Below are 23,054 nucleotides of genomic sequence, written 5' to 3'. Positions count from 1 at the left end.
CAAGCCTTGGAGGAAATGAAGGAAACAGCCAGGACCTGACTCACTGGGGATGGGTGTTTTACTTGCTGCTTGTATAAACTTACTTTGGTTCAGTTTCCAAGCTCAGTGTTCTGTTTTCTTTCCATTCTTATGAGGGTTTTTCTTGCCATATACACAGGTTTGCATCTGCTTGGAGGAAGGTATAGCTACTAAACACGCCCAGGGAACTTATTTGGTTTTCCAAGGAGTGAGGGCTCAAGCAGATGATTTTAGTTAATTTTAAGAAGACCCTTAGACACCCCCCGCCTCCCCCCGCAGTACTTCTGACATGTCAGCAGCTTAACTAAGAGTTACTAAAACTGCCAGGTTCTGTCCTGTTGTCTGCCTGGCTTTTTATAGAAGTTAAACGCAGAATAATGTCTGCTATGGAGCGGCGAGGATGGGACAACACAGGACTTTAGCTGCACAGGATGTTTACAAGGAGGATGTGTGAGTGGGAGGTTAGTGTTCAAACTGCCTCTCCACCCGCCAAGGTCACGGTGTGCTCAGATAGCACAGGGCACTGCAGGAAGCAGGAGCACATCAGGGTACAAGAGGACCCTGCTTGTGGTGCTGCTGGGCCTTGGAGTACGAGTGTTTCCTTGGAGGGAAAGGGACACGCCGGGTACTCAGTTGGTGCAGCCCAGCGTTTGGTGGGCTGAGATAGGAGACAGTGCAGCCCAATCCACCTGGGACACCTCTGTGCTGCTCTTTGTCCTGCTTCCCACTAATGCTGGCTCTCGACTTGCTGGGAGAGGACCCCCGCGCTGTGGGATCTACTGGCCAAAAAACATTGACTCACTATAGCTCACCTTCCTAAAGGAGAAGGGGGGGTATTCCCAGCATGGGACAGGACCTCTCCTGCTCACACTGTGCAGCGCTCCAGATGTGCAGATGTTCTAAACATAAGAAACCCCTTTCTTTTACCACGAGGGTCGTTAAACTGGCCCAGGTATCCCAGGAAGATTGTGAGGTCTCCGTCTGTGGAGGTATTAAAGACCCAAGTGGACACAGTCCTGCGCAGCCTGCTCCAGCTGACCCTGCTCTGAGCCAGAGGGTGGGCTAGACGATCTCCAGAGGTGCCAGCCAGCCTCAGTGATTCTATAGCGCACCTATTCTTCATTGGCCTTTCCTCCATGCCACTGGCAGAAGAAGTACCTGAATGGCACTGCAGTAATTTTGCATGGGTCCACACAGAAGTTAGGAGCCCACCGAGTTAGGGAAGGAGAGCTTGGCCCACAGAAGGATGTAGATACTGTGATACCGAGAGCTGCACGTTATGACTTTTAGGCACTTCTTCACCCTATGTAATGCATGAAGAAAAGTCAGGCGCTCAAACTCTGTGCAACGGGCAGGGAAAGCAAGGTACCTCAGGATATGATTCACAAAAGCAAACAGAAAACTGCCTCTGCAGCTGCTGGCGGTGCCAAGGAATGGGGTAAATGTTAAGCCCTTTTTAGACAATGTTATCCTTTTCGGGACAACAGAGGTGCCGTTTTCCAGTCAGGATGCCCAACTCCAGCCTGCTGCCAGCTACTAGGAACTCATGAAATGCAGTAGGAAGAGGCATCGCTTATTTCTGTAATGTCCCAGAGGTCTGAGCACCAACCCACGAGAGACATGATCCACAGTTGATTTCCCCAGTCTCTTGACTTGTGGGAATTTGAAGCATCCTTTTCCTCTCCGTTGACTGTAAACGCAGTGATGTGGAACAGGAATCTCAACTGCAGAAGCTGATCCACTATGATGAAATAATTCATCCACAAGAATGAAAGCATTAATTGAATCAGAAAGCAGTAGCAAGCACGAGTACGATTTTGTCGCTGGGTAGAGCTTTCAGTGTGCCGCTTCTGGAGGGAGTTTTCCTGCCTGGGAGACCCCGCACAGGTCATGCAGGGAAGGGAGGGTTGAGGATTGCCTGGGTGTGGGCTACAGTGCTTGGCGCTCTGGTGGCTGGGTCAAGCTCCCTCTTCTCTTTTGCTGAACTCTTCAGAGCATGTCCTGTGGGATACACACCTGCAAGCGTCATGAAATGATTAGGAAAAAAAGACTCAGCAAAGAGATGGCACTGGGTATCAATTTGAGGAGACAGAAAATATAATATAGGTAATGCCTTCCTCAGTCACCTGTCTAGCATAATTCTTTGGTCAGCTTGCATTCTTTGTGAGCAAAGATCTATACTGCAGTAAAGTGCATTCTCAAATAAATCCTGTACTCCTTTAAGCAAACCCAGGCATCTATGCAGCAAATAATAAAACTGGCACAGTGGAGAACCAAGCAACCTACTCTGTTTATTTTGCCATTGAATGAAAACCCCAAAATTTCTAAATTTGCCTCTTCTTTTATGATCACAATAATCAGCTGTGTCAGGGTTTCCCTTTTCCCTGCTACTCCCAAACACATGTTGTCTTGTATCTAGACATACTCCCCTTTTCTTCTTTGCCTTTATTCATGCCTTTTCTGCCAAGCTGTGTTCCACTCTCCTACGTGGGGGAAGTCTCCCTACAGACTGTCTGCCCCTATCACCACAGTCAAGCTGCAGACAAGGACAGAATTTCCTTTATTGGGAACGGATATGCTGTCCCCTTTCAGTCCACAGCTGAGCACAGCAACCAGAGAAAGCTTGGATGCAGGTATGGCTCCTCAAGGTATTTACCTGTGTACCTAGGAGAGTCAGGATGCCCGAGAACGGTAGCTGTGGATTCAGATTTTTAATACAACCTACAGAGTTTTTCTACCCACATTCTGCTCAGTTTCTTCTAAATCCAGGTGTTTAATTCATTCACGTTTAATTGACGATCTCGGACGTAATCCTGGGATCTCTGAGGTCTGCTGCTGCAAAGGTAAAGCCCCGCCACGTGTAGCGAGGACGCCTCTCCCGACACCAGGCGCTTTTCCTTAAAACCCCGGCTGCCTGTTGGGAGGAAATAATACAAAGCAGGAGGGTTCACGCATGCAAAGTTAAGGAGTGACCTTAGGGAGCGGGAAAACAAGAGACTCAGGTAATGAAGAAAAATTTTAAAAAAATAATAAAAAACTCCTCTGGTTCTTGAGCCAGTCCGGGTAGCTGGGCTCAGTGGGTCAGGTGTACCCCCTCTGCTTTTGCTCTGGAGGCAGAAAAGGCAGAGCGCCTTTTCCGCCCCCCAAACGCAGGGGAGACGCAGTCATTGCAATTAAAAAAAAAAAAAAAATTAAAAAGGCCAAATACCTTACGCTGGGGCGGACAGGGAGGCGCGGAGGGCTGCGCCCGGCCGGGGACCGGAGCCGCCGCGTCCCGCGCTGGCCCTTCGGCGGCGGCGCCCTGCCCCGCGCCGGCGGAGTGGCGGCCCGCTGCCGGCCGGGCTGCGCCCCGCACGCCAATCAGGGCGGCCCGCCTGCCTTCCTGTAGGTGTGCCCGGCTCACCTGGGAGCCTCGGCACTCATGACATACCTGCGGCCCCGCGGGCGGCGGGGAGACGGCGGCCGGCTGCCGAGAGCGGGGGGCCGCGGAGGCAGCGGCGCCGGCGGGGGCAGCGCTGGCCCCGGCCCGGCGATGTGAGGCGGGCGCAGGTAAGGGCGGCCGGCGGGGGCGGCGCGGCCCGGCCCGGCGGGAGCGGCGTTGCCGTGTTCCCGGGAGAGGCGGGGTGAGGTGCGGGCCTGGCGCCGGAGCCCGCGGAGCCCGGGCCGGGCCGGAGGGGTGGCTGCCCGCCGGGGTGGCGGGCAGGCTCGGGGAGCGAGGGGGGGAAGAAGGGGAGGGCGGCCCACCATTTTAGGACCCGAGGGGGACGGGGAGGAGGGGTCTCCGGGGAAGGGAGCGCTCGCCCCTCCCGAGGCGGGACGGCGGGCCTGCTGCGCTCCTCCGCGGGGCCGGGGCCGCGGCGCACAGGTGTGGGTGCGCGGGGAGGGCCGCCGTCGGGACCCCGAGCACCGGGGAGCTGCTCCGCCGGGGTTGCGGGGCGTGAGCCCCGGCGGGCCGCTGCCTCCAGAGGGGGCGGCGAAGGGGGAGCCTCTTCGCCGGCCCCGGGGCAGGCCCCGGGGGGCCGCAGCCTTCGCGGCGGCCTGTGCGGGACGGCGAGGCTCCGCGCCCCGCCAGCAGCGCCCGTTCCCCCTCGCGCTCCTCCTCCTGCTGCCGGCAGCAGGTAGGGCCCGGAGCACAGGCCCGGTCCCAGGCTCAGCTGCCAGCAGCCGGAGCCTCTTCGCGCAGAAATGGTGCCTCCCACGCAGGAGCGAGATCCCACGGTGTTCGCTGGGTTTTCAGCTCCAGCCGGGCTGCCCGTGGCCGGGGCCCGGGAGTCTCGTCGGGGCAGTGCTTGAACTCTGGACACCTTGTTGTTTTCCTCTTTGCTCTGCTGGCTGGCGCCTCGTGACTTTTATGGCCTGTCACGGAGGGAAGGCAGAGGAACGAAAGGCGAGATACCTGCCTGCTGCTTGCTTCCCATCTCCTTCCCGCAGCTGCTTCAGAGCCCCAGCCACTGGCAGCAGCTCTGATGGCAACCTCAGCGCCCCAAACAACCTGCCGGTGGGGGCTTTTATGCTCCCATGGCTCTGGCCTGACCCATCCTCCCCCCAGCGCCCGTGTTATCCTTGCGCTTGATGCTTCATTTATATCCCAGAGGTTGGATAAGACCTGGATCAAACCTGGTAGGGGATACAGGGGCAGGAAAGGAGATCTGAGCTCAACTCGTCTGTGTTGCCGTGTTGCAGACTTTGCCAAGGAGCTGCTGCATGTGGATGCCGTTGGCTTCTTGAGCTGCGGGCCCATTCCTCTCTGACCAAGCCACGTCCGTAACGTGTTGTTGAAGTTCTGTGACCTGATCCTCTGGTGTTTTGGAGTTTCTCGTAACCTAAATGGCTTGTTGGAGATGGCTTGGATAAGGGCAGAGTCCTTTTAAAGGGTTGCACGGGAGGGAGGTGGCTTGGTTTGGAGGAATAATGTATGGATGACCCAGATTTCAGAACTGCAACTGAATTGGGTGAGGAGGAGGCATCTGTAAATCAGGCTTGAAGTTGTAACAAACCCAAATTGTTCTTAATGCTCAATTACTGTTAATACTTAGAAAGCTCAGCTGGCTTCCCCGTAGAACCTCATTTTGCCAGCTCGTGATTGAGGGTATCATTTGTACTGTGCTGTCTGTACAGTAGTCTAGTGATCTTGATAAACCTGTGAGTGGGGTTACACGGTGCAATTGCTAGTGACAACAGGCAACTAGGCTTGAGCTTGGTGCTCTTGCTGAAGCCCCCTGTTTCTGCTGTCTGAAATGGCGGGACTTGAATGCTTCCTCTGGGAACCTCTTGTGCATCCTGATAGATTTTGCCGGTAAGAGTCTGTTCCCTGGGACTTTTATTTAATCCTGTTAACTTTAGATAGATGTTCTTGCTCCTGTTCTATTGAGTCTTCTCCTTTCTTACAGTCACTTCTTTCAAGGGCTTTCTAGAGGTAAAGAGCCAAATGTTACTATAGGTTTTTTGTGTGTTTTTTTTAACGTACTCTACTTTGGAGACTGGTTTAAAGTGGGCTGTTTTATTTAATTAGTTTGTATTCATGCAAATTATATTCACTCTCCATGGTTATTCCAGGCAAAATTTAACAAACAACCTGCAAGGGATTTCATATTCATAATTGGAATCAATTTTTTTTTTCCCATGAATATTTGATTCTAAGAATTATTATGCTTTCTGTCATCTGGTATCTTTCCAGTTTCATGTTAGCTACATAGTTACTGTTTAGCTAAATTATACATAGCTAGCTTATTTCAGTAGTCATGCCTGATAAGTTTTGTACTTCTTTCAGCTTTGCAGCTCCCTGCTGAACTCCCGTTATATCTTTTAATGAAGTGCTTAGAAGTGTCTTCAGTGCAAGTGTAGTTGTGCTCTATTGTTTCGGCACTTGGGCTGTACAGAGAGAATTGTCTCCCTCTTCTGTGAGGTGATCGTACAGTTGATGTTCCTGATATCAGCCGTTTGGGGACAGATGCCTTATTCTGACCCCTGGCAGGTATTTACATTCCCAGCTGGTTATCGCTGCATTGAATCCAAAATTCTATTAGAAAAGTACCCAGTCTTGATTTCAAGATATCAAGTGATAGGCTGCACTGGTTCCCCAGGTAAATTATTCCAATGGCTGATTACACTCGCTAATTTCTTATCTCAATCTGTCCAACCTGGTTCCTAACCGCAAAGTCTTGCTACAAATTTTCATGCCAGATTACAGAGCCTGTTGCTGCCAGGATGACACATTCCAGCAAAAAGATGGCCTATTGTACCGCAAGCTTACAGCTGTTATCCGTGCTATCCTCTTGCTTCTGGGAAGAGGTGCTCGTGGAGCTGTAGTCATAGGGTGACTGGTATGATTTAGAGCAGCGGCTAAGTGCACCAGGCTGTGGTGTCTCTGTGCAGACAGGGCTTTCAGAGAAATGTAATTGAATAACTTGTGTTGGTTGGAGTACGGCTTCATGTGATGGTTAATCCAGTGTAACTACAGGCTGCTGCTCAAGGAATGACCCAGTTCTCATCCAGCCCTGACTGCAAGCTCCTGCTGCTTCCCTTGGATTGGATCTGGTGACCAAGTGGCCTCAAATCAGTTCAGCCACTGCTCCAACTGAAAATTAACCTCCTTCCCTAAACAAAAAATGTGACTTTTGGATCTGGAAGTTGGATCAGCCTGCTCTGTGGCCAGATTGTGCTAGATCTGATGCAGAAGGGTAGCGTGCCACTGGGCATGAGAAACGTGGAGAGGGACTACCTCTTTCAATAGCAGCCCCATGCCTGTGCCAGATTAGATGCAAGAGGGAATCATACATTTAGTTCCTACATTTCTGCACTTGGATAAACAGGCTATGGTTGCACAAATCCTCTCAGCTGGCACTGCCGTTGAAAGAAGCCGTCGTGCCTACCTGTTGTCATCCACGTCAGTTCCCTGCTCTGGTTCGTTGTGAGACCACACGCATGCCTATACCGCCAGAAGAGAACGGGCAGTGTGGGGGTGGGAATAAGGAGGGCAGAGGATGGGACTGCTTTTGGCAAGCTGAAGAGCTTGTGAAACTAAGGCTTGAGATACAGGAATTGTCACAAGCGCACCTTACCTTAAATCTTAATGGAAGCTAATGTATTTTTTCACCTTCCTTTTGCAGCAGGTGTGTGAGAATAGCTGCCCTGATTTGCTCAGTAGCCCAGGTTAACTCTGTTGCGTGACTTGGGAGAACTGGGTTTAGCCAAGACTGGGTTTAGGTCAGCTGCATTTATGTCTTTGGTCAGGAAGTGTGTGTTGGAGTTAGACTTTCTGTGGGAAAGAGCATTTAATGTACAAAGAAGAAGGTCTGTGCCTTGGCTGTTACGTACTGATACCTGTGAAAGGTTCATCAGTGCAGAAAAGTTGCAAGCTAATGTATTCATGCATTCTAGATGTGAGGTTCTCAGTGGTTTTCAGTGCCTGAGCAAGGTGGGGTACCCTTTTGGGAAAGCTTCGTTAATCTTGTCTCTTCCATTAACAAGCGACTCCAGCTTTCTTGCTCTTCTAGAGGAATTAGTTTGCTGGGACAAAATTCATTCCCCATCTATCGTTTTAAACGCCATTCCTTCAAGTGCAACGCTGAACACTGCAGGGGACATGGAACTGAGCCTGTGGTGGAGACTCATTTTGAGCTCACAGTTTGGGGGTTGGATTACAGCTAGATGAAGTCAAAGAAGAAATTCCCATGACTTCAGTACAAGTTCAGTGCAAGGTCAAGGGGAGGGCTATTGGTTTTGATAGTGGGAAAAATTTAGAAGGGGGGAACGTGATTACCATGACGTGTACAAATGTACGTATGTAAATAGACACACATATGTAAATGTATGCAAAATAGAGGGTGTTCTGATGCTAGAAGGGGTTGAGGAGGAGTGGCTATAGAAACTGTAATTGGATAGCATACAAGAAGTGAACCAAAGTGGGAGGAAGTGCATGAACCTGCTGCTCAGAGAATACTGCATTAAAGCAGAGCTGGCCATAAATTAGCTCCCTGAGAACGTATCCTATTTGCAGTAAGTCACGTAGAAGTGTGTGACATTCAGACGTCAAACTACCTCTTTGTAGTCTCAAATTGAACATCTAGCTGCATGCAGGTGCTCAGTGTGTGAGGTCCACTGCCCGTGGCCTTGCTGGTTCTCAGAGTGCATTCAGCACTGGAGTTCCTGCCACTGATCATACACAAAACTTCCCAAATCCTTACCTGGGTCAGGCTGAGGTGGTGCCCAGTGGGATCCACAAGCTTGGTGGTCCCCTGCATGTGCCACCCATGGGCAGAGCAGAGTCATACGCTGGTGAGCAGACCCAGCCTTGCACAGGGTGTGTCTGGAGGAGGAGAGGTGAAGAACAGCTGCTGCTTCACTGACTAATCCAACAGTAGAGTTTATGGATCCAAAATGATTCGTTCAGATCGCAGAAGCCCTGAGGTAATCAGGGGACATGGGGTGCAAGGCACGCGTCTGGGTTACAAGTAGACCTGTAACCTGTTGGACGTGGTCATTGTTCACAGCTGCCACAAGGTGGCTGCAATGGCTACACTTGCATATTCATTTAATAATAGAAATAGATGCCCAGATCAGTGTTAAACTAACACATACACCATTAGTGGGAGGAGGGATGGCAAGAAGAAGATGCTTTGCCCACAGCGTTGCTGGGCAGCTACAAAAAATAAGCATGTGTGAGCTTTATGGTATGTACGCTTTATACTCACAAAAATTTACAGGTGTAATGATCAAAAGTGCCTACATGTATTCTTTGAATAGCATAAATCTTAACTGGGCCCTTATGTCTTTACTACAGATTCCTGTCCTGTGAGGCGGTGCTGGTGGAAACTTTGTAAGAGTACACCAGTAAGAGTATCGCTTTGCTGGTATACTTCATTTCATAGGAGAAGGAAGGACGCCATAGCCATACCAGTGCCTAGCAAAGCTCTGATGCTGTAGCTGTGTCTTTAGTGGGTCTAGTCTCTAGGCAAAATCCTTTTGGCATGGATTAAGCCTGAGCTTCTCTTTAGATACAGAAATTTTACTGTAGGTATTCCATAATGCAGGCATCTGAGGGTAACTCTAGACCTATGAAATGTAATCTAGCCGCAACATTTGAGTCGATCTCCTTTCTGAAGTACTCTGAGATCACTATCTGTTTTTACAGGTGAGGACTGTCAGGTTGATAGCAATGAAGTTGAGAAGGTGCAGTGTGTATCTATTTCCCCTCTGTTGCTGGATTTATAGGAGAAGAGATGCTCTGAGTGTACTGCCAGCCCTGCAGGACAGGGACAGTGTCTCACTGCACAGTTTTTAGAACAGTGAGGATTTGGTCCTGATTGTTGGTATTGCAGATGGCTCAAATAACTCTTCCTGTTGTATGTCACTTCTCTGCATCTCTCTTTTTCTTTGCACATGGAGATATTTCAGGCTTGAGTCTGAGTACAATACAGCTGATGGATCTTAGGGGTGTTTTTAGAATGATGCACTTCCCTCTCCCGTCACTACCCCTCCCCAGGAGAGGTGTTTTCTCCTGGAAAGGCATGTTTCAGGTATAGGCAAGAAGAGGCTCAGGATGGGCAGTGGAGGTAGCACTGAAAAGGCTGTAATACAGCACACAACCCTGTGAAGACTCTACAATGTGACAAACCTCAGGGCAGAGAGAGGATGCTGTGGGGAGACAGGCAAAGAGAGGTGGGAGTATCCCTATTTTTATAGCAAATTATGGGTCATGGCGTGTTTGCCTAAATGTGCAAGTGATTGAGAGAGACGGGTTTACCCCTCAAGTCACCCAGTAATTTCTTAACGACATCTGGTGCTGTGTTGAAGGATGGGAAATACATTACTGCACTGTTGCTCTTGTCCTCATCCCTGGGCACCACTGTGAAGAGGGGATGTTCTCTTAGCGCACATGGCAGAGACTGAAAGGGAAGCTATGACGTGTTCCTGTAGGCACAGGGTCAGCACTGCTCATTTCGGTCCGAGTCGTGTGCCATGTGGGAAGGCAGTCTTCCTCTGACATTGCTCGTGTGGTCCAACTTATCTTCCTGCCCCTGCGCAATGAGTAAACCGAGCTGTTTCATTTCAGAGAGGTGCAGAGAAAGGAAGATGAGCAATTTGGACGTATGCTGGAGCAATGAAATGTGCCTTATCCTGGAACAGCAAGGCCAGGCATGCCAGTTATGTCATTGTAGCGTGTGCTCTGACCAGTCACAAGGGAGGGTCAGGGCCGTAAAAAGCAGCCTAAAATTGTGGCTGCGTGTATAGAACAATCATGACAGCTGAGTTGCCCAGTGGGTGTTATCGGACATACCAGAGCCATTTTTCCTTTGTTCTGTTCAGCATCGTTTTTACCTATGCAGCTGCTGAGTATGTAATAAGAGTGATATCAAAGGCATGAAAATAGACATCTCGGTGTAAAAGGGGAAAAATGGACTGACTCTGACAGTCATGGCAAAATGACTTTAAAAAAGAACAGAACAAGAAAAGATGAGATGTGCTGCATTGCATGTGAAATGAAAACTGGCATGAACAGAAACCTCAAGTTCAGCAAGGCAATGTGGAAGAAAATCTGCCCTGAAATGTATTATGTCTTACTAGAATGTTGCCTTTGAAAAGTTAATCTAAAAGATGGCATTGTACAAAGTTTGGTTGTGACAATGGAAAAGAGTGAACAAACTCCTTTTAAAGAAAAAAAGAAAGGTACTAACAGATGCAGGAGCCAAATACAGAAGTGTTGAGGTAAGCATGTGCAAAAACACTAACTTGGCTTCAAAGAATGGTTTGGTAGAGAGAGACAGTTTTGTGCTTAGAGGTAGCAAGAAATAACCAAAGCTGTATGTCCTAAACTCATAAAATTGATGGAACTGCAGAAAGGATCTCACCTGAATGTGGACACAGTGAGAAATAGACAACTGTGAATATCTGACGTATGTGAGGTTATGGGGCGGGGGCTTTCATTGACTGGGCAGTGAGATCCCTACAGTACACCAAGTATGATACCAGAGTAACACTGGTCCAGAATGAGCTGAAACAACTAATTATGGACACTACTTTGTGTGAAAAATGTGTCTATTATTTGTACTAAACAACTCTGCAGCACAAAAGAAAAATATGTTAGTAATGTGTTTTGTATCAAAGAGCTTGGAGGCAAAAGACACAGAAGGAAAGAACAGACTGAGCAGTCAATATATTTTTGTTGGTGAAGGGATTGCTTAAATAAGAGTTTGCTTACAGTTGCAATCAGATACAGAGTTTATAACAGAGCTTTGCATATTCAGTGCACTGAGCAGCCACTCCCTGACTAATCCTCAGAGTATGTCTGTGAGGTAGGAGGGGTTAGTATTGCCTCAGTTACACAGATGACCCTCAGATGGGCAGAAATGGCTGGAAACTGCCAGATTCTTCTGGATGAGGTCTGGGGATGAAGGCACAGTTCTTGGTTGCCTTGAAAAAAACTAGTTAGAATCTAAGCCTTCTGTAGATCCTTCTTTTAATGAATGACTGCAGTGGGAAATTGAAGGAAGGAGAGCTCCTAGTATCCTAACATGCATGTTCCCATTTCAGCCTGTATTATGTTACTGATGGTAACAGTTATCCTTTGTGGACCTTGAAGTCCTTGTGGACTTCAAGTATCCTTGTGGACTAGCTTGAAATTTCTAGGTGACTGCAACTGTGTTTAACTGTTCATAAGCTGTAGCTGTTAGGAGAGGCAAGACTTGAAACAGCAGTGCTATGGGTGCATCTTAATCACCTTCTGTTAGGGTAAATGCTAGTAGAGCAGGAATAGCCAAAAGTTCGGAGTGCAGGGTGTTTCCTTTGTGTGTGACAAAAGCAGTAATGCTGATATCTCCTGCTGTGGGTATAGCTGTAATTGCACCTTCTTTAATGCAATTGCTTCTTGGGAGCCGATCTACCATGATCTGTGTCATACCTGCTGTGTAAAGTGCTGCCAAGGGTGACAGAGTAGACTTGTCACATCAAGATGTGTGTCGCTGTTCTTCAGTTCAACAGCCTCGTGGCAGTGAGTCGTAGCCAGATACAACTGTCAGCGCTGCAGGATCTGCCACCAAGCAAAGGCAGAGCTGTTGCTCATAAAACAGTAGCTGGACTCGGGTTGTTAAACCCTGCTTTGCTGCCCCTCCTAGGTAAGGACCACTGCCTCAGCCTCTCGCTCAGCCTGCTGCAAGGGTGGGACCTCGCTTGTCTTGTCCTCAGCTCTCTGCCTTGCTTGCAGTTCTTCTGTCCTGTTGAGCTGGGGACTTGCAAAAGTTGCTCACTTTGTGCCCCTGCCTGTCTGCTAATGTGCTGACCAGCTGGCTGTCACACGTGGAAGAGGCGAGGTGCTGGGTTCAGTAACAGTCAGCAAACATTTGTGCTGAAAGCTGGGTTCCTCAAGTGCGTCAGTCTGGCAGAGGCAAGACTGAAGACCCATTTTCCATACAGGAGGGCATTTGGGAAGAACAATCTAAGAAGGAGAGCTCTGACTCTTCCTTCCCTCTTGGGTATGGTCCACTGACACCCCCACCCCCTTTCCTGGTACCCTCCCAATCCTTTCCCCTTCAAGCACCTCTGTTGCTCTTAGCTTTCCCGAACTACAGCAATCATGCCAGATTGTACTCTTTGCTGTTGCCTGTAGTGATTTTTTTTAAGTGCAGCAAAGCATTTTGCCATGTGCCAAGTCCAATAAACTTGTTTAGGTGAGTTTGATGGGCAGTGTCAGAAGTTACAACTGAGAGCTGCCTATGAGGCTGAACTGGAGGAAATCTGCTATATCTCATTGAACTTGGGAGAGATGGGATAGTTATGTGTTTATTTATGCCCCACTGATCAAAGCATGTTGCAGGTAATGGGAAAGAAAGCGAGCCGCGTCTTAGATTTCATTTAACTGGTGCCTATAGCTTCCCAGGGGAAGTTTCTCATTCATGCTAAAGTATGCACAACTTCAATTAGAATATAGCATGCACGCTTGCGTAGGTTGGTGGATGCAACTGTACCGAGGACTTTGCATTCCTCAGCCAGAGCTGGCATTACTTTGTGATCGTGTCATAAAAGAGGTAAAGGAAATTGTATCGGGTCTGTATTACACTATTAGTCACGGTGACTGTTAGGAGTTAAATTGCCTCATGTTCTAATTTCTCACTAGCACACTGAAGTCATGAGCTTGGGGTGAATTTAAGGCACACAGACCTTATTTTACTCCTCTGCATCGCCATCTGATAGGGTGGGACCTGGGAGAGGAAAGAGAGAGGTAGTTTTACATGCCACAGGGTTGAGGAAAAGGAAGCCGTAGGCCAGTCAAGTCAGAGTCGATGTCTTCAAAGACTGCCAAAGGGCAATCTCAGGATTTTAATTGCTCAGGTAATATCTGAAGAGCCATGGAGCCACCAAGGAGTACTACTTTAGGAAATCTTGAAGGGTGATGGTGGGAAGCAGACTCTGCCCCCTCATTCATATACAGAAAAATGAAAATGGAGGGAGGAAGGATTAAAATATCTGTAATCGTTCCTTATTCATTGAAACTCATTTAATTATTAAAATGGGAAAAATACTGTAATTAGTACATCATAGAAATGCTAGTGGTATTTCAAAGCTGGTATAAAATCTATGCTTTAAATTAATACAGACTTGGAGCTGTACTGCACGTGAAAGTATGTGGGCATAATTTTTGCCCATTGACAAATAAGGGGAAATATTGCTGAGACAGAGAATATCAGTATTGTTGATCTGGCTGTGCTATTTCTTAATTTTTTTTAAGGTTGTACCTGTAGGGTTGTACTTTTTTCTTTTTTTAACTTTTATAATATGCTGTGTTAATTACAGTATTAGGAACTACTGCTAAATCTTAACTACAACATCTATGAGCTGTAATTACTACTATAAACTTTGAAATAAGGTAGTGGTAATTGGTGAAGCTAGTTATAAAAAGCATTTCATAAGATTGATGTATATCAGTTACACCATTTAAAACCCTGATTTATACAACTTTTCACCGCTCGTTCTGAAAGACAAGGTCACAAAAATGCCTTCCCCTCCCCTTCCATTTGGAATATTTCCACGCTAGACTTTGCAGAGGGTTTGAGGAGGTTTCCAGGGCTTTCCCTAGCATCTCCTACATGTTGTTACTTGTTTTCAGGGTTGCTCGCAGGGGGCTGGCTCCTTCGAGTTCATCTGGCTGCCATGCAATGTCCTCTTAGACCCAGTCCTTTGCTGAGGAGAGAAAGCTGCGTTTGGGTTCATGGGAACGGTAGAGTCAGTGGCAATAATGAGACAAGGAAACATTAAACCATAAAATAATGGCTCCTTTGGAAATGGTTGTAAATCCAATTAGAGTATCCCGCTTCCCGTAGTGTCTGCTTCTAACCTGGAAGGGTAGCAAACATGTTACTAGCAGAGGGCCAGTACTGAAAATGTAAAATTTCCCTGCTCTGCTGCTTCTGTTCTGCGTGGGCTGGCGAGGGTGCACCTGTTTCTGCGTTTGAAGCGCTTGGCAGTCACACGCGGCCAGACACCTACGCTGGAGTGTCAGGGACTTGCTTGTAGATCATGGGTGTGGTTTCACCATAACTTAGGTCTAAGTCCAGGTTTCTGCTTTCCCGCTCGCCAGCCCATCACCCAGCCTCTTGTTCCTGTCCACTCCTTGCAGTTGCTGCTACGGCTTGTACATCTGCATGTACAGCTACTGCAGGGAGCTGTCAGATTTACCTTTATTTTTTTTTTTTTCTCCTGTGTCACACCTTTATGGCTGCTCACGTCACTCTGCTTCTGGGTTGTTTTTTTGGCTAGATAACTTCCTGAGCTGGCTCACATATGGTCACGTGCGCGCTGGTACATGGGAGACTATGGCAGCAACCTGGATGTGCATTGCCTTAATCTGTTCTGGATTTCAGGGCACCACATCAAGTCTTAATCGAAATTTATTAGGACCTGATTCCAGGTGGTGTTGGATGGTTTGTACAGTCAGCAGCAGCAGAAGGAATTGAAGGAGCTCTACATCTTTTTAGGACTGGACCATAAATAGATGAACTTTGCAGAATATCCGCAAATACCTAAATTGGGCCTGATGAATTTGATTATTCATCTTTGTAACCCAGTTATACCACAGCATATTTCTCTGCCAGTCTTTCAGTTTCTGGTAGCTCGTGTAGCTCACTGGATCTGGTCTAAATGCTCTGCAAGCAAGTTCAGTGTCATCAGTCCCAACTGCTGAAAAACAGTAATCAGGTAGAGGGGGAAGGGGGAGTTGCCCTTGCTCTCGTTAGTCACAAGTTAAGGCTTAACATTTTGGTGTAAAAAAAATGAAGATAAACACAGACAGCAAGATCTAATTTTTGAGCCATACTTTGTTTTTCAGGCCTTTTCCACACCCATTAAAGGCCAGACATGCGTTTTTCTTAATTGTAAGCCAAAACTCTCACATAACCACATGATTCTAGGAAGTGGGACTATATGAAAAACAGAAAATATTGTGATGTGCACAATAAACCTATGCCAGTTGGCCATGCAGGCGTTACACCGTGAGTAACAACAAGTTTTCCATGTGTTTGCATTAGTACCTTCCTATTCAGCACCCACACAATTCCTGTGGCTTTGGGTGTGTGAAGCTATTTTTCCACGGGGAGAGGGAAGGGGTCCTCGCTGGTGCTTTCCCACATTTACATTTCTTATAACATTTTATTTATATCTAATACTTTTTGCTCCCAATAGCAAACACGTCTCATTGCTTGTTAGCTTCTTCGATCTAAGTGCACCAATTAAATTTCCAAGGAAGAATGGTTTGTTCCCTGAAAAGCTGGGTTAGGGGAGGGTTATACCAAAATCTGTCTTTCCCACACGCATCCCTACATCCCTTTTGGATGGACTTTTTTTTTTTCGCTTTAGCTGCAGTTTTCAGTACAAAGCTGCATCACTGTTACAGTATTGCCAAGTATTTTTGATTATCATACAAGTCTCAAAATTTTTTTTCACTTTTTTTTATAAATCTCATTACTGGAGTCATAAGGTAATTAATGCTATGGGGAGCTACGGCTGAAAACATGCATTCTAAAAGCACAAAATAAGGACAAATGTGTTCAAGATTTTTATTTTTTTGTTGTTGCTATCTCATGGTATGTTGATACCAACAATTTTTTATTGTTATCTCCAGTTGATGGTACTAACAATATTGAAGCCAGATACATGGTACAGGTTTTTGTTGTAGCTTAGCTGTTATGGCTGATGAAGTTGTGCTGGTAGAAGTCATGAGCATGGTATGACATACAAGTGCAGTTTTGTTGGTATTTTAGGAATTGCTTTGATTGCATAGGATATGCTTTACCTATTAATACAAAAGCAGCATTTTGCCAGTATATTTATGGCTGAGTATATTTTGCTGTATAGGTTATCAGTCGTCCCATACTGCTAAAATGTCCCAACTTTGTATCTTCTGTCCTGTAGGGCTCTGACAGCTATCAGTAATGGCAGCAAGAAATCTTACAGTTTTCAAGGTGGAACTTGATCCGGCTGTGAAAGAGGTTATATTACATGTTTGCCAAGAACATCAGACAGGATAACTTTGGAGGCCCTTTCTGCAGGGAAGGACAGTTTGTCCCAGTTCAGTTTGCTGAATATTGTTCATCCTTATCTGTCAGTAGCTTAACTGTGCTCAGGACTGCTACAGGTAACGTGACAACAACTGTGCTCAGCAATGGTTCCACTGTGCAGTCTGGGCAAGGCCAAGTTTTCAAGTGTGCTTCCAAGCCCTTTGATGTTTTAATGGCATTTGCATCTGTCAAAATGGTTTGGTGCAAACATTAGCATTCTTTAATCTGAGACTCAAAAACAGCAGCGTGGGATTCTGGCTCATGCTTCTGTAGCATAGTAAGAGACTACGAAATTTCTGCTGCTAACTGGAGAATCTCTCCCATCGAGGTTCTGAATCACTCTGTTCAAAGAGAAACTGGGAACTCCTCTAGTTGATAGCAAACCTGCTATCTAGGAATGTGTATAGCATGCTGCTAGCAGCCAACACTGCATAAAGTCATAGTGTACATCTCAGAAGTCCTTGCCTCCTTTTGTGCCCCAGATGTTTCTGTCAGTCATCTCTCCATCCCCAGAGTTTGTAGAGAGACCTCAACAGAGCAACTTGCAGTGACTGTACATTGCTTTCACTGTGGGAATTCTTCCTCTGTCCGCCCAGTAGTGTCAGTAGTCTTTCTACTAAGCTACAGCAGTGAGAACCATACACCATTCTTGTTTGTTCCCATACTAGAAGACTGCAGAATATCAAGGCTTATCCATTGCTTTTATGAATATAAAACTTAAGCTCTGCTTAAAGTGAACCAGGTTTGTTGATATATAGGTGACCCCATTTTATCTTAAGGCTGAATCATTTTTATTGCATCTCTGGGAAGTGCAACGTGCAAGCCAAGCCACGTTCTTCACTCGCTGTTTGGCAAATGTTCAGTAGCAATTTCCAAGGTAAAATTTTGTTCTACCCAAAATATTGTTTCTTTGGTGCTTTTTTTGTTTTGTTAGCATTAAGTATTATAATCTACTTAAATGGAAACACATGTAAGTAAGGTATCTTTATTTTTTTTTCTCAATTAGTGACTCATTAGATAATTAATAGGCTCAGTATATCTTGAGTGTGCCTACCATGAGTGAAAGCTAGTGAGATGCTACAGGGAGTGTTAAAACTTAGGCAGACTGTCTGCACCGGTGTGACCGGGAAGTCTCATTCAGTTTTCCCAAGCTTCAGTAGCAGCTCAGATGCATTTTCCAGGAGATCAAGTAATATTGATAGGTTTGGTTTTTTCTCCCCTGCCGACGGCACTTGAGGCAGCTCCTAGCTCCCAGAATACTAACAGCACATAGACTGTTTAGCACCGCAGTAGACTCTACATTATTTTGGCACATACCTTTTTGGATTGCTTTTCTTATTCTATACGTTCTTTCCCTCAGCAACCTCTGTCTGCTCTCCATACCCTCAAAGCTGTCTCCACATAACATTATTTCCCTCCTTCATTCTTATCTCTAGCGCCCTGTGTAATCTCTTCCAAAGCTCAAGAGTTTTGACCCCACTCCTTCACCTCTCTCGATGGGCTGTATGGTGATAGAGCAGCCCAGGGGTGGTGCATGAAGATCGGTAACCGTTTCTTTGCAGACGAATACATGCAGTGGGCATCTCTCGCGTGGAGGGGGCATCCAGCTGAGAAAGCAGGCCTAAGCATGGCATCAGTGGCTGTATCAAAATAAAAATTGAGACTTGTGGTAGGGCAGGCTTTGTGTTAGAGCAGTTGCACCAACCCCTTTCCTGAGTGTCTCACCAAACTGAAAGAAAGCGTGGCCTCCTGGGAGAGATGGTAAGTCTGGTGGCAGTTCTGCACGGTGAGCTCAAAGGCAGGCTCTGAGCTAGCCCCCACTGACCCAACTCCTTTTAAAGTGTATCTGAACTATGCGACTGAGATGATTAAGCCGAGCTGAAATAGCACGAAGGGGCTCAGAGCAGCCTTGTTGCCCTTCAGGTGGGTGCTACAGCCTGCACAGAGCTCTTTCCTGCCGGAGCTGCAGCACTTAAAGCTGGCTTTGGCATTTCTACACCAAGCTGTGGCCATGCCAGCAAGGATATGCCCAAGTGATGGATTGCTTGGGAAAGCCTTTGTTTTAATAAGAAAATCGGTGTCCTTCTCCACGCTGCTCAAAGGTTGTTGTGAATGGCTTTCTCCTCTCACGGCCAGAAGCTCTCGCTGCTGCGTCAGTGAGAAGGAGAGAGCTGGGGAGAGGAGCCCCTGGTGTACCAACCAGCAGCCCAGTGGGCTGTGGAGCGTCTCTGGCTGCCGGTGCAGCTCCGGCATTGCAGGGCAGGGCTTTCTCTGCTGGGAGTGTGTTTGCAGCAGCCTGAGCGTGTGGGCCGCCCCGGCGCCTAGAGCAGGGGGAGCGGGATGGGGAGCGCGGCCCGCCCTGCTGCGGGCGCCAAGGCAGGCTGGGAGGCACCCAGCACCACGCGGGGAGGGTGAAAATGGCACACTGAAAGCTAGGTCTCTCCCCTGTTTTGGAGGAGGAGGATCTCGGGGCTCCACTTAATTCTGTGTTGCCTTGTTTCCTGGCTAGCTGAAGGGCTTGTCTGTGCTTGATAGCACTTGTTATTTCTCCTTTCTTGTTTGTTGGAGGAGGGGGGGAGGGAAGGTGAGGTACTTTCTATTTAAAACCAGAAGTGTTTGTCATCTCCATCCAGATGAATTAACCCACACTGGAAGGAAGTATGACATTCACATTGCCTTTTGTAATCTGGGAAAGCTGTGGATGGATACATGCATCATCGCATGAATTGCTTTGTCCACTAGTGCTTTCACTGCTGTCCAGTTTTGCTTAGCTGACTACCTTCTGCACCCTTCCCTCTCAAATTTTGTGCTCCCTACTGCAATATGACCAAGCATTGCCCCTTTGTTTTCATGCTGGCATGCGGCCAGCTGCACCCTCTCACGATTCCAGCTTGCAGTGAATTTGTGCACCCAGAGTCACCTATGAGTTAGCTGCATGTGAGCTGAAGTCCTGGATTTCCAGGCCCTCTTGGGAGAAGAGTGTGGGCCCCCCCCTCAACAGGGGCCATCAGATCACCTCATTTGACAGAGTCAGAGCATGTGACAGAGTGAGGGCAAGCTCAACATCTGATCCAGAGAGATGTGAAGGACCAGTGAGCCCCAACAGTGGTAACAGTGAGGTTTCTGGGAGAGTCTGTGTAGCCTGCTAGAAGCTGGCAGGTGCCAGACAGGCTCCTGTATGCTTGTCTGTCATGTTATTGGCCCTACTGCAAATGCTAATTGAAAGTTTGCTTTGGCTAGCCCAGCTCCTGGGGGTCTCCTGGGCCCTCCTCTGGTGGAGGACCAAGCTGACCTGCAGTGGGAGCATAACATGGCAGTGCTCTGCAGGCAATCTCTTCTGGTAACTACTGGGCTTTTGTACGTAGCTCCCCTGTATGTGAAAGCTACAGGTATAGTCAGTCTTGTTTTATTATTTCCTCTCCCATCTGCATGAAATCCTTATTGCAGAGACATCTGTGACTTTCACTACAGTGCAACAGCCTTCAAGCAGGAGCTTAACTGTTTCCCTGACTAGACACTTAAGTCCTCCCCGACTGCCTCAGCAGAAAGTTTGCCTGTCTCTTCTCTTGCCTCACTTCCCAAAGCTTCTCTCTTGCTCTCCCTGAGGTGTGCAAAACACCTGGCAGTAATATGATGAGACAAATCTCACTTGGCAGCTTCCAGTGTTGATCTGCTGTGTACCTCCCTCTACCCAGTCTCCCAGTATCATTGTGGAGCTGCTCCAAATGCAGATTCAAACTTGTCCTTTCACCTGTCCAAATCCCTTGTAACAGAGCCAGGGAAGTAGAAACTGGGTCTTTCAGCTTAATAAGAGGAAATGCAGTGTTGTGTACATCTGTAACAGCACAGTGACCAAGAGTTCTTCCCCTCACAGAGTGTGTGCTTGAGAATCTTGCTATTCAGACCTTTATAGGCCATCCTGTCTTCAGGAGTAGTAAACCTTCCTTAGCCATCAGCTTGTGTCCAAGACCACCCGTCTCCCTAAACAGTCTCTCTGCTCCAGGGGAGCCCGTTTTTGAAAACTGTCTGTATTAGGTGTGAGAAGTAGTACTTTTCTAGTCATGTAGTAGCAGAGACTCAAGTTAGGTAGCCAGAAGAGCTAAGAGCAGTGTAGCACAAGAGTGATCTGATGTGATCATGGAACCTTTGTTAAAGGAGGGGTAGACGTACCTGTCGGGAACAACATAAGTAAAGTTGATCCTGCCTTGGACAAGGTGGCTGCTTACAAGTTTATGACCCTGCTACTTTCTGTGCTCTGCCGAGCTCTCTTGTTTCTGTCCTGGAGGTTATTCCTGACAGTCCTGTACCTTCCCATGTGCAACAGTCTCAAAAGACGGTTTAGCAGCACCAAAGTAGTTTACTATTAGCTGACAGCAGTAAGACGTGGCACAAGCCCCGTGGGAACTTTCTGAATGGACATATCTCTTTGAAACAGTATTGCTTGTTGAAATTATAACTATTTACAACTACTTGCTACTTGGGGGGGGGGGAAGTCCAAATTGCTCAATAATCCCAGTTTTGGCCTGGTTTTGTAAGAAAGATTATCTTTTCAATATAAACAAAAATTAAAGATTACATGAGAAAAAATATGCAGGAACAAAGTTAACTGATGAGTTAACTCAATTAGTTAACTCAATGTTTTTCCCCATTTTTTAAAAAGCTATAAGATGATGACAATCCCCATGATTAAAGTGTATATAATGCTTCAGTTCTAACTCCAGAGCATGGGCTCATTGCTTTCAGAGCAGGTGTTCTGTTTTACTTGACATAAGGGAAAATATAAGCTAAACCAGCTTTCAGGTCAGGCATGCCCTGAAATGGAGTTAACTGGGACAATTAGTCCAGATGTAATCATGCCCTTATTGCTTTTACTTTCTGTGTGGGATCAGAAAAAGTTACTTGTGACTATAGAGCCACTCCAGCACGAGGAAATCACCATTGATCTCAAAGATTTCTCTTTCCATGCAGAAACTTTCCTTTCTCTGTTTGTGAGTCTCTGAAGTTGAAATTGTCACACACGCCCCCCAACAGCAGTTGAAACTCTGGAAGAAATGCTGTTCTTAAAATTGTAGAAAATTAGTAATGCCAGAGAAAGAAAAAGCATATAGATTTGGTTGTCTGTTTTGAGCAAGAAAAGGAATTTTTTTTGCGTGAGCTTTGCAAACAGTCCAGAGCCTGGCCTTAGGGCTTTTTTTGTCACTAAACAGCTAGTGGGCTTTTACCTGAAGAAATGTGCAATGGTTTCTCTGACCAAAAGATGCAGGACTACGCATTCGTGTCTGGAAACTTCGACATCTGTAAGACAAGATAAAGGAGGAGAACGCTGAAGCTTTATTCAGGGGGAAGTCTAACTGTGGCTGCACATTGCAGCAGATCCTTCAGGGCTAAATTACAAGCTCTGGCATGACTGCAAGGGTACCCAGTGTATGTGAAGCAGCCCAAAGCAGCAATTTATAAGCCATTTCTGATAAGCAGGGGATAGGGAATAGAGAAGACAGGCTGGAACACTAGAGAAAGTGTCCCAAAGGCAGAAGAAAAGGGAGGGGAGCCACTAAGGTTTGTCTCTTTCTCATGTCTTTTAAGGTAGGGATTGTGGGTCATGGGATAGGTAGAAGCCAGAAAGATAAAAGCGGTGATTCAGATTCAACCATCCTTTTCACAGACATTTCCCAAATGTACATTCCCTAGTGCTTTGTCATGTCTGAACTTCAAATGCAATAATGGATGGGAAATTCCACTATATCCTTTGGGAAACTGTCCAACAATCCTGAGATTACTTCCCCCCCCCCAAAGAGTAGACTAAATGATGATATAGTTTCTCTTTGTAGTCTGTAGTTATGTCCACACACACCAGAGGTACTCCTCTCAACGCATGTGGTTTACAGCCTTCAAATATCTCATGTCTTGTGTCATGTCCTAGTTATCTGTTAATCAAATTCTTACATTCCTATGTCTTGTTAATCAATTCCTGTGATCAGTTGCAATAAGGCCCTGTGGTGCACATACATACACAGAGATCTGTAAAGAGAGCCATCAGGTCCAAAGTACAGGCCTTTCCCTGTTGAAATCAAAGAGATCTTTAAGACTCAGCTAGCCACTGAAAAGGTCATGAGTATTCACCCACCATGCCCCACAAGAATTAATGGTGATTTTGATGATTTTCTTGTTCTCTGAATGCCTTCTGGTATCCCCTTTTGGGTTTGAGATAGCTAGCCATGGCCAACACTTTTCATAAGTTGCACTGCAGCCATTACAGAGAGATCAGCATCTCTGCTCTTTGACCAAAGTCACTTTCTGGATTTGCACGTAAAACTAAAAAGACACTAGTAGTTTTATCTTGGCGTTACTCTCATACTGCAAGCTTATGTTGGCTGTTTGGCTACTCTCAGTCTTGGTATTTGTTTCCCAACTCTTATCACCCACTAAGTATGTATTTTTGTTTTTTTTTTTTTTCTCAGTTGCATTAGTACCTGTTTTTAAAAGTCTCTT

At 46.8% G+C, this 23,054-nt stretch overlaps 1 protein-coding gene across 1 annotated transcript in view; it reads left to right on the top strand.

Annotated features, from left to right (window-relative positions):
• Positions 1 to 3,520: 3,520 nt before the first annotated feature.
• ARHGEF5 (Rho guanine nucleotide exchange factor 5) overlaps positions 3,521 to 23,054 on the top strand; it is a 36,867-nt gene continuing 17,333 nt past the window's right edge. Inside the window, exon 1 of the mRNA XM_050908287.1 lies at positions 3,521 to 3,567. The gene's annotated coding sequence lies outside the window, so the exon portion shown is untranslated. The remainder of the gene's footprint in view (positions 3,568 to 23,054) is intronic.

Source organism: Gymnogyps californianus, chromosome 1 (assembly GCF_018139145.2).
Source record: "Gymnogyps californianus isolate 813 chromosome 1, ASM1813914v2, whole genome shotgun sequence".
Taxonomy (NCBI): Eukaryota; Metazoa; Chordata; class Aves; order Accipitriformes; family Cathartidae; genus Gymnogyps; species Gymnogyps californianus.
This window is presented reverse-complemented; position numbering and strand designations above follow the sequence as displayed.